This window comes from Heptranchias perlo, chromosome 8 (genome assembly GCF_035084215.1).
Source record: "Heptranchias perlo isolate sHepPer1 chromosome 8, sHepPer1.hap1, whole genome shotgun sequence".
Taxonomy (NCBI): Eukaryota; Metazoa; Chordata; class Chondrichthyes; order Hexanchiformes; family Hexanchidae; genus Heptranchias; species Heptranchias perlo.
The window spans coordinates 1025643-1036838 of record NC_090332.1 but is presented as its reverse complement, the minus strand read 5'-3'; positions in this window follow the sequence as shown (position 1 = coordinate 1036838).

Genomic DNA, 11196 nt, shown 5'->3' with positions numbered 1-11196 from the left:
TCTATCAAGTGTAGTCGCTGACGTAATGTAGGAAAGTTTACATTTGTGCACAGCAAGATCCCACAAACACCAATGAAATGAATGACTAGATAATCTGCTTTAGTGATATTGGTTGAGGGATAAATATTGGCCAGAACTCCTGGGAGAACTCTCCTGCTCTTCTTCAAATAGTGCTGTGGGATTTTTACATCCACCTGAGAGGGCAGATGGGCCTCAGTTTAATGTCTCATCCAAAAGACAGCACCTCCGACAGTGCAGCACTCCCCCAGTACTGGCACTGAAGTGTCAGCCTAGATGATGTGCTCAAGTCATAACTTCTCAAGACATAACTTCCCTTCTTTTGAATGTTATTCCTCTAGAAATGAATGCCAGTGCTTTGCTTGCATTTTTTATGGTTTTGTTGATTTGTGTTGCTGCTTTTAGTGATTTGTGTATCTGTTCCCCATGATCCCTTTGCTCCTCTATCCCATTTAGACTCTTATTATCCAAGCAGTCTGTGGCCTCCTTATTCTTCCTACCAAAATACACCACCTCACACTTATCTATATTGAAATTAATTTGCCAATTACACGCCCACTGTGCAAGTTTGTTAATGTCTTCCTGTATTTTAAAGCATTCTTCCTTTGTATTGGATTGCTCTTACAAGAGCCAGCACAGGCTCGATGGCCGAATGGCCTTCTTCTGTGTGGTAATGATTCAATGTATTAACTATACTTCCCAATTTGGTGTCATCTGTAAATTTTGAAATTGTACTTCTGATTCCTGAGACCAAATTGTTAACATAGATTGTGAACAAGTGGTCCCAGCACAGATCCCTGGGGAACACCACTTCCCACCTTTTGCCAGTCTGAGTAACTACACTTAACCCCTACTCTCTGCTTTCTGTTTTGTAGCCAGTTTGCTATCCATTCTGCTACCTGTCCCCTGACTCCACCTTTCAAGAAGGGGAGAGAGGCCGCCTCTTCGACCCTTCGTGTTTGCGCCATGGTTGGTGGGAAGGGGAACGTCGCCTGTCCTGAGAACATGGAGCCCTGCCCTTTCCACCAGCACCGTCAGCTCCTGTCACTGCGCGTCCTGTCTGTCTGAAAGTGATGAACGTGACAAATAACCTAACTGTGTAACCTATCCTGCTGACGGTGTTGGTTTGACTGGTCCAGCAGCATTCCAGTGACACAGGCAGTTAACCAGACGTCCAGGACTGACTCACTCGATCCCTGTGGAGCAAGTATCGAAATCTCACCTGTCAGACAGGTAGAACCCAACCGGGCAGACGATATACCACACAGGCCAGACGCATGTTCCATCACTGTGTTTCATTCCTCCCTCCCTCCTTCGTGTCGCCTCTCGCACTGTTCAGACACCAGTAAGGTTTGTGGGAAACGTTAGTGTCACAAATTCCACAGGACTGAACCTGTTTATCAACAACAAGTGATTCTTTGACAGCTCTGCGATTGGTCCTTGTGGGCCAGTCTCACTTCTAGGATATCACATGCTCATTTCTGTAGCTAACCATGTGAATTTGGATTCTAAGTGCGGGGGGTCTCAGACATCGGGGGTCTCAGACATCGGTGGGGGGGGGGTCTCAGACATCGGGGGTCTCAGACATCGGTGGGGGGGGGGGTTCTCAGACATCAGTGGGGGGGGTCTCAGACATCGGGGTTCTCAGACATCGGTGGGGGGGTCTCAGACATCGGGGGTCTCAGACATCGGTGGGGGGGTCTCAGACATCGGGGGTCTCAGACATCGGTGGGGGGGTCTCAGACATCGGTGGTCTCAGACATCGGGGGTCTCAGACATCGGTGGGGGGGGGGTCTCAGACATCGGGGGTCTCAGACATCGGGGTTCTCAGACATCAGTGGGGGGGGTCTCAGATATCGGGGTTCTCAGACATCGGTGGGGGGTCTCAGACATCGGGGTTCTCAGACATCGGTGGGGGGGTCTCAGACATCGGGGTTCTCAGACATCGGTGGGGGGGGTCTCAGACATCAGGGTTTACGGACATCAGTGGGGGGGTCTCAGACATCGGGGGTCTCAGACATCGGTGGGGGGGTCTCAGACATCGGTGGTCTCAGACATCGGGGTTCTCAGACATCGGTGGGGGGATCTCAGACATCGGGGTCTCAGACATCGGGGGTCTCAGACATCGATGGGGGGGGTCTCAGACATCGGGGGTCTCAGACATCGGTGGGGTGTCTCAGACATCGGGGGTCTCAGACATCGGTGGGGTGTCTCAGACATCGGAGGTCTCAGACATCGGTGGGGGGGGTCTCAGACATCGGGGGTCACAGACATCGGTGGGGGTGTTTCAGACATCGGGGGTCTCAGACATCGGGGGTCTCAGACATCAGTGGGGGGGTCTCAGACATCGCGGTTGGGGGGGGGTGTTCGGCTGATCATTAGGGTCCGATCGTGGCAGGTAAACTTGTTGGGCCTGGGGGAAACACTCCTGCTCCTCCTGGCCCACAAGCAGTGCGATAAAGGCACTGAGCTCGTGATCCAGCCCCTTCTCTCCTCCCTTTCACGAGCCTCAGGAAACCCACATAGGAGTCAAATTCAATGTAAAACGAGTTACTGAGCATCTCACAACGTTAATTGCTGATATAAATACCCGCCCACCTGAACTAATTAGGGTTGCGGTCGCACGACAAAAACCAATCACTTAAACTAATCTCCTGCCCCCAACCCACCCTTTCTTGGGGGTTAAAACTCCCCCCGGTGAGTGGGTAATGAAACCCTATAACACTGCACCCTCTGCTGGCAACACCTGGGAGCTCAACATGTGTGAAAACAGAGCAAGCAGGAGAATCCCAGCAAGTACCCCAGGGAACACAATAACTCCCTGTAAATACCCCAGGGAACACAATAACCCCTTTAAATACCCCAGGGAACACAATAACCGCCTTTAAATACCCCAGGGAACACAATAACCCCTTTAAATACCCCTGGGAACACAATAACCCCCTTTAAATACCCCAGGGAACACAATAACCCCTTTAAATACCCCTGGGAACACAATAACCCCCTTTAAATACCCCAGGGAACACAATAACCCCCGGTAAATACCCCAGGGAACACAATAACCCCCTGTAAATACCCCAGGGAACACAATAACCCCCTGTAAATACCCCAGGGAACACAATAACTCCCTGTAAATACCCCAGGGAACACAATAACCCCTTTAAATACCCCTGGGAACACAATAACCCCCTTTAAATACCCCAGGGAACACAATAACCCCCGGTAAATACCCCAGGGAACACAATAACCCCCGGTAAATACCCTAGGGAACACAATAATCCCCTGTAAATACCCCTGGGAACACAATAACCCCCTGTAAACACCCCAGGGAACACAATAACCCCCGGTAAATACCCCAGGGAACACAATAACCCCCTGTAAATACCCCAGGGAACACAATAACCCCCTGTAAATACCCCACGGAACACAATAACTCCCTGTAAATACCCCAGGGAACACAATAACCCCTTTAAATACCCCTGGGAACACAATAACCCCCTTTAAATACCCCAAGGAACACAATAACCCCCGGTAAATACCCCAGGGAACACAATAACCCCCGGTAAATACCCCAGGGAACACAATAACCCCCTGTAAATACCCCTGGGAACACAATAACCCCCTGTAAACACCCCAGGGAACACAATAACCCCCGGTAAATACCCCAGGGAACACAATAACCCCCTGTAAATACCCCAGGGAACACAATAACCCCCTGTAAATACCCCAGGGAACACAATAACCCCCTGTAAATACCCCAGGGAACATTGAATCAGAGGGGTAATTAATTGCAGATTGTAATACTGAACCAGAGGTGTTTTTTTTTATTCATTCATGGGATGTGGGCATCGCCAGAATTTATTGCCCATCCCTCATTGCCCTTGAGAAGGTGGTGGTGAGCCGCCTTCTTGAACCGCTGCAGTCCGTGTGGTGAAGGTTCTCCCACAGTGCTGTTAGGAAGGGAGTTCCAGGATTTTGACCCAGTGACGATGAAGGAACGGCGATATATTTCCAAGTCGGGATGGTGTGTGACTTGGAGGGGAACGTGCAGGTGGTGTTGTTCCCATGTGCCTGCTGCCCTTGTCCTTCTAGGTGGTAGAGGTCACGGGTTTGGGAGGTGCTGTCGAAGAAGCCTTGGCGAGTTGCTGCAGTGCATCCTGTGGATGGTACACACTGCAGCCACAGTGCGCCGGTGAAGGGAGTGAATGTTTAGGGTGGTGGATGGGGTTCCAATCAAGCGGGCTGCTTAGTCCTGGATGGTGTCGAGCTTCTTGACGATCTTGACACGGGAAGTGTCCTGGAGTTCCCACATGTCACAGGGTGTGCATTTGATGGGAGTGAGCTGCCCTGCCTTGATTTATTCGGTCGTTTACTAAACTTAACAAAAATAAATTAAGCCTCAAAAAAAACACTCAGCAAAAAAAGAAATGCTCACCAGCTCCCACCCAATCAGCTCGTTCCCCTGTTTATTTAGTTTCATTAGTCGAGTTAATAAACTAATTTGTTGTTAAATTTCAGACATCGGGGGTCACAGACATCAGTGGGGGGGGTCTCAGACATCGCGGTTGTGGGGGGGGTCGGCTGATCATGAGGGTCCGATCGCGGCAGGTAAACTTGTTGGGCCTGGGGGAAACACTCCTGCTCCTCCTGGCCCACAAGCAGTGCGATAAAGGCACTGAGCTCGTGATCCAGCCCCTTCTCTCCTCCCTTTCACGAGCCTCAGGAAACCCACATAGGAGTCAAATTCAATGTAAAACGAGTTACTGAGCATCTCACAACGTTAATTGCTGATATAAATACCCGCCCACCTGAACTAATTAGGGTTGCGGTCGCACGACAAAAACCAATCACTTAAACTAATCTCCTGCCCCCAACCCACCCTTTCTTGGGGGTTAAAACTCCCCCCGGTGAGTGGGTAATGAAACCCTATAACACTGCACCCTCTGCTGGCAACACCTGGGAGCTCAACATGTGTGAAAACAGAGCAAGCAGGAGAATCCCAGCAAGTACCCCAGGGAACACAATAACTCCCTGTAAATACCCCAGGGAACACAATAACCCCTTTAAATACCCCAGGGAACACAATAACCGCCTTTAAATACCCCAGGGAACACAATAACCCCTTTAAATACCCCTGGGAACACAATAACCCCCTTTAAATACCCCAGGGAACACAATAACCCCTTTAAATACCCCTGGGAACACAATAACCCCCTTTAAATACCCCAGGGAACACAATAACCCCCGGTAAATACCCCAGGGAACACAATAACCCCCTGTAAATACCCCAGGGAACACAATAACCCCCTGTAAATACCCCAGGGAACACAATAACTCCCTGTAAATACCCCAGGGAACACAATAACCCCTTTAAATACCCCTGGGAACACAATAACCCCCTTTAAATATCCCAGGGAACACAATAACCCCCTTTAAATACCCCAGGGAACACAATAACCCCGTTATAAATACCCCAGGGAACACAATAACCCTGTTTAAATACCCCAGGGAACACAATAACCCCCTTTAAATATCCCAGGGAACACAATAACCCCCTTTAAATATCCCAGGGAACACAATAACCCCTGTAAATACCCCATGGAACACAATAACCCCCTGTAAATACCCCAGGAAACACAATAACCCCATGTAAATACCACAGGGAACACTGTAACCCCCTGTAAATACCCCAGGGAACACAATAACCCCTTTAAATACCCCAGGAAACACAATAACCCCATGTAAATACCACAGGGAACACAGTAACCCCCTGTAAATACCCCAGGGAACACAATAACCCCTTTAAATACCCCAGGGAACACAATAACCCCATGCAAATACCCCAGGTAACACAGTAACCCACTGTAAATACCCCAGGGAACACAATAACCCCCGGTAAATACCCCAGGGAACACAATAACCCCCGGTAAATACCCCAGGGAACACAATAACCCCCTGTAAATACCCCAGGGAACAAAATAACCCCCGGTAAATACCCCAGGGAACACAATAACCCCCTGTAAATACCCCAGGGAACACAATAACCCCCGGTAAATACCCCAGGGAACACAATAACCCCCTGTAAATACCCAAGGGAACTCAATAACCCCCTCTAAATACCCAAGGGAACACAATAACCCCCTGTAAATACCCCAGGGAACACAATAACCCCCTGTAAATACCCAAGGGAACTCAATAACCCCCGGTAAATACCCCAGGGAACACAATAACCCCCTGTAAATACCCCAGGGAACACAATAACCCCCTGTAAATACCCAAGGGAACACAATAACCCCCTGTAAATACCCCAGGGAACATTGAATCAGAGGGGTAATTAATTGCAGATTGTAATACTGAACCAGAGGTGGGTTTTTTTATTCGTTCACGGGATGTGGGCGTCGCTGGCAGGGCTGGCATTTATTGCCCATCCCTAATTGCCCTTGAGAAGGTGGTGGTGAGCCGCCTTCTTGAACCGCTGCAGTCCGTGTGGTGAAGGTTCTCCCACAGTGCTGTTAGGAAGGGAGTTCCAGGATTTTGACCCAGCGACGATGAAGGAACGGCGATATATTTCCAATTCGGGATGGTGTGTGACTTGGAGGGGAACGTGCAGGTGGTGGTGTCCCCATGTGCCTGCTGCCCTTGTCCTTCTAGGTGGTAGAGGTCGTGGGTTTGGGAGGTGCTGTCGAAGAAGCCTTGGCGAGTTGCTGCAGTGCATCCTGTGGATGGTACACACTGCAGCCACAGTGCGCCGGTGGTGAAGGGAGTGAATGTTTAGGGTGGTGGATGGGGTGCCAATCAAGCGGGCTGCTTTGTCCTGGATGGTGTCGAGCTTCTTGACGATCTTGACACGGGAAGTGTCCTGGAGTTCCCACATGTCACAGGGTGTGCATTTGATGGGAGTGAGCTGCCCTGCCTTGATTTATTCGGTCGTTTACTAAACTTAACAAAAATAAATTAAGCCTCAAAAAAAACACTCAGCAAAAAAAGAAATGCTCACCAGCTCCCACCCAATCAGCTCGTTCCCCTGTTTATTTAGTTTCATTAGTCGAGTTAATAAACTAATTTGTTGTTAAATATAATAAACTAACAGCAGTTTTACACTCCCAGCTTTTAATTTAATTTTACCCATTTCCCGAACTCAGAGGGAAAGAAGAAGCTGTAATTCTTACCAGCCAATCACCTACCTGCTGTCCGGTGACGTCACTCCTTGTTTTTTCTCTCAATTCCCTTTTATTTTTCCCGACCGTCTCGTCTCGTTCTCTCTCTCCATCCCTCCCATTTCCCGACCGTCTCGTCTCGTTCTCTCTCTCCATCCCTCCCATTTCCCGACCGTCTCGTCTCGTTCTCTCTCTCCATCCCTCCCATTTCCCGACCGTCTCGTCTCGTTCTCTCTCTCCATCCCTCCCATTTCCCGACCGTCTCGTCTCGTTCTCTCTCTCCATCCCTCCCATTTCCCGACCGTCTCGTCTCGTTCTCTCTCTCCATCCCTCCCATTTCCAGACCGTCTCGTCTCGTTCTCTCTCTCCATCCCTCCCATTTCCCGACCGTCTCGTCTCGTTCTCTCTCTCCATCCCTCCCATTTCCCGACCGTCTCGTCTCGTTCTCTCTCTCCATCCCTCCCATTTCCCGACCGTCTCGTCTCGTTCTCTCTCTCCATCCCTCCCATTTCCCGACCGTCTCGTCTCGTTCTCTCTCTCCATCCCTCCCATTTCCCGACCGTCTCGTCTCGTTCTCTCTCTCCATCCCTCCCATTTCCTTTTTCCATTCTCCTCTGAACTTTCTATATTCACTTGTTTTATCAACCTGACATCTGTCACATGCCCCTGTTGTCTGTTTCATCTTACTCTCCATCTCATTCATCATCCAGGGAGCTCTGGCTTGAAGGGGAGGATGGAACAAAGGATGGGAGGAATCAGGGGGAACGGGGGAATCGGGGGGAAGAGGGGAATCGGGGGGAATCGGGGGAAAAGGGGAATTAGGGGGAAGAGGGGAATCGAGGGGAATCAGGGGAATTAGGGGGAAGAGGGGAATCGGGGGGAAGAGGGGAGTTAGGGGGGAATCAGGGGGAAGAGGGGAATTAGGGGGGAATCAGGGGGAATCGGGGGAATTAGGGGGAAGAGGGGAGAGATGAGGAAGACAGAGATGGGAAAGAAATATTTAATAAGCTGATACAAATATTTTAATTTGAAGAAAACCTTTCTCCTAGTGCTCTATCGTTTGTGTTGTGAGAAGGTGGATCAGCCGACAAACCAGGGAGGGGGAGAGATGGAAAAACACATCAGGGAAAGCCCAGAATGGGCTGAGAGGAGGAAGAACATGTTCATCAACACTCCAGAGGACCTCAAGAGACTCCCTTAAAGTTACTCAGCAGGCAGGAGACAGTCACCATTACAGCACAGAATCAGCTGAACAATGGCAGACGGAATTTAATTCAGTCCAACAAATAGGAACATAAAATGGGCAACATACGTATTCTATCCATGATCTAATTGAATGGTGGAACAGGCTCGAGGGGCTGAATGGCCTACTCCTCAGTCATTGATAAAGACATCTCCTACTTCTTATATTTCTCACCACCCACCATCCCCCGACCCCTTCCAACCCCCACTTCCTTATGTGTCTGTCCTGGAAAAAAACTCTCCCCCATGTCACTTACTTCGGCACTTTCAAAACCCCACCTGCCCAGTCTTTGGCCCTCCTTTTGTCCCAATACCTCCACAGCCATCATTTGCTCAACCACTCCCTCCCCTCCATCTTCGATGCCTCATCCCCAGCAAAACCTTTACTCTCCCATCGGGCTCTTTCTCTCTGGTGTGGTCCAATCTTTGCTTCATCAAGTCCAAGGGCCAAGACTTGAGCGTATCACCACCAAATCTGGCCGGACATGTCAAGCAATGATTGGGCCTCACTCTCCTCTGCGTAAACTGCTCACTACTCTAGGATCACCCTGCAAAGAAATGGTAACCCCCTGGCATCGTCTCTCCATTATGTACTGTCTCCTTAAACCCTTGTGTCTTGCCCACATCTCTAACAACACACAGAGAGCTCCTGGGCTTCCACGTCACCAAGATAGAGACTACTTTTAAGTTGCCTTTGCTGCTTCCCCCTCCCCTGGTCGACCAAGCTAACCCTGCTACCAGGCCCCACCTGCCCCAGTCCTGACCTCCCAGCTCTGTCCAGTTTCTCACCCATCTCCTCTCTGAGATCATGTTGGTGCAGGAGGGAGGGTTTCAGTTTCCTGGATCACTGGGCCTGCTTCTGGGGAAGGTGGGACTTGTACAAGTCGGACAGGTTGCACCTGAACCAGAGCGGGACAAATATCCTTGCGGGGAGGTTTGCTAGCACTGTTGGGGGGGGTTTAAACTAACTTGGCAGGGGGATGGGATACAGAGTGGAGCTACAATAGGGGGTGATGTGCAGCCAAATATAGAGAAAAAAACAAGTCAGCTTGGAAGACAGGGCAAATATGTGAGGGCAAGGCTGGATGGCATCTATTTTAATGCAAGGAGTCTTGCGAATAAGGTGGATGAACTGAAGGTGTTGATAAACACATGGGAGTATGATATTGTTGCTGTCACAGAGACATGGTTGAGGGAGGGGCAAGACTGGCAGCTCAATATTCCGGGGTACAGAATCTTCAGGCGAGACAGAGGGGGAGGTATAAGAGGAGGGGGGGTCGCAATATTAATTAAAGAATCAATTACTGCCATAAGGAGGGATGATATATTAGCAGGTTCCTCTAATGAAGCCATATGGGTGGAGCTTAAAAACAAAAAGGGGGCAAGCACTTTGATGGGAGTGTACTATAGGCCCCCAAACAGTCAGGGGGAGATAGAGGAACAGATATGTAGGCAAATCTCAGAAAATTGTGCAAATAATAGGGTAATAATAGTGGGGGATTTCAACTTCCCCAATATTAACTGGGATACTCAGAGTGTAAAAGGCTTAGAGGGTACAAAATTCTTAACGTGCATCCAGGAGAGCTTTTTGAGCCAGCATGTAGAAAGTCCTACAAGAGAGGGGGCGGTACTGGACCTAATTCTAGGGAATGTGGCCGGCCAAGTGGAAGAAGTGCTAGTAGGTGAGCACTTTGGTGACAGTGACCATAATTCGGTGAGATTTAAGGTGGTCATGGAAAAGGACAGGGAGGGGCCGGAAATAAAGGTTCTAAATTGGGGGAAGGCCGATTTTAATAGGATAAGGCAGGATCTGGCCAAAATGGACTGGGATCAGCTGCTTGTAGGAAAATCCGCATCGGAGCAATGGGAGTCTTTCAGAAGGGAGATTGAGACCATACAATGGCAACATGTTCCCGTAAAGGTCAAGGGTGGTTCCAAGAACTCCAGGGAACCTTGGATGTCAGTGGATATACGAGAATGGATTAGGAAAAAAAGGAGGGCTTTTGGCAGATACAAAAGGCTAAAGACGGAGGAAGCCCTAGAGGAGTACAAAAAGTGCAGGGGGATACTTAAAAAAGAAATTAGGAGATCAAGGAGGGGCCATGAAATAACACTAGCGAGCAAAATAAAGGAAAATCCTAAGATGTTTTATAAGTATATTAAGGGTAAGAGGATGACTAGGGAAAAAATAGGGCCCATTAGGGACAAAAATGGCAATCTGTGTGTGGAGCCGGCAGATGTAGGAGGGGTTCTAAATGAATTTTTTGCATCTGTTTTCACTATGGAGAAGGACGATGTAGACATAGAAATACGGCAGGGGGACTGTGATATACTCGAACATATTAACATCGAGCGGGAGGAGGTATTGGCGGTTTTAGCAGGCCTAAAAATGGATAAATCCCCAGGCCCGGACGAAATGTATCTCAGGCTACTGTGTGAGGCAAAGGAGGAGATTGCGGGGGCTCTGACACATATATTCAGAACCTCTCTGGCCACAGGGGATGTGCCAGAGGACTGGAGAACCGCTAATGTAGTACCATTATTCAAGAAGGGGAGTAGGGAAAAACCGGGGAACTACAGGCCAGTGAGCCTAACATCAGTGGTAGGAAAATTATTGGAAAAAATTCTGAAGGACAAAATTAGTCTCCACTTGGAGAAGCAAGGATTAATCAGGGATAGTCAACATGGCTTTGTCAAGGGAAGATCATGTCTGACTAATTTGATTGAATTTTTTGAGGGGGTGACTAGGCGTGTGGAATAGGTTAACGCAGTGGATGTG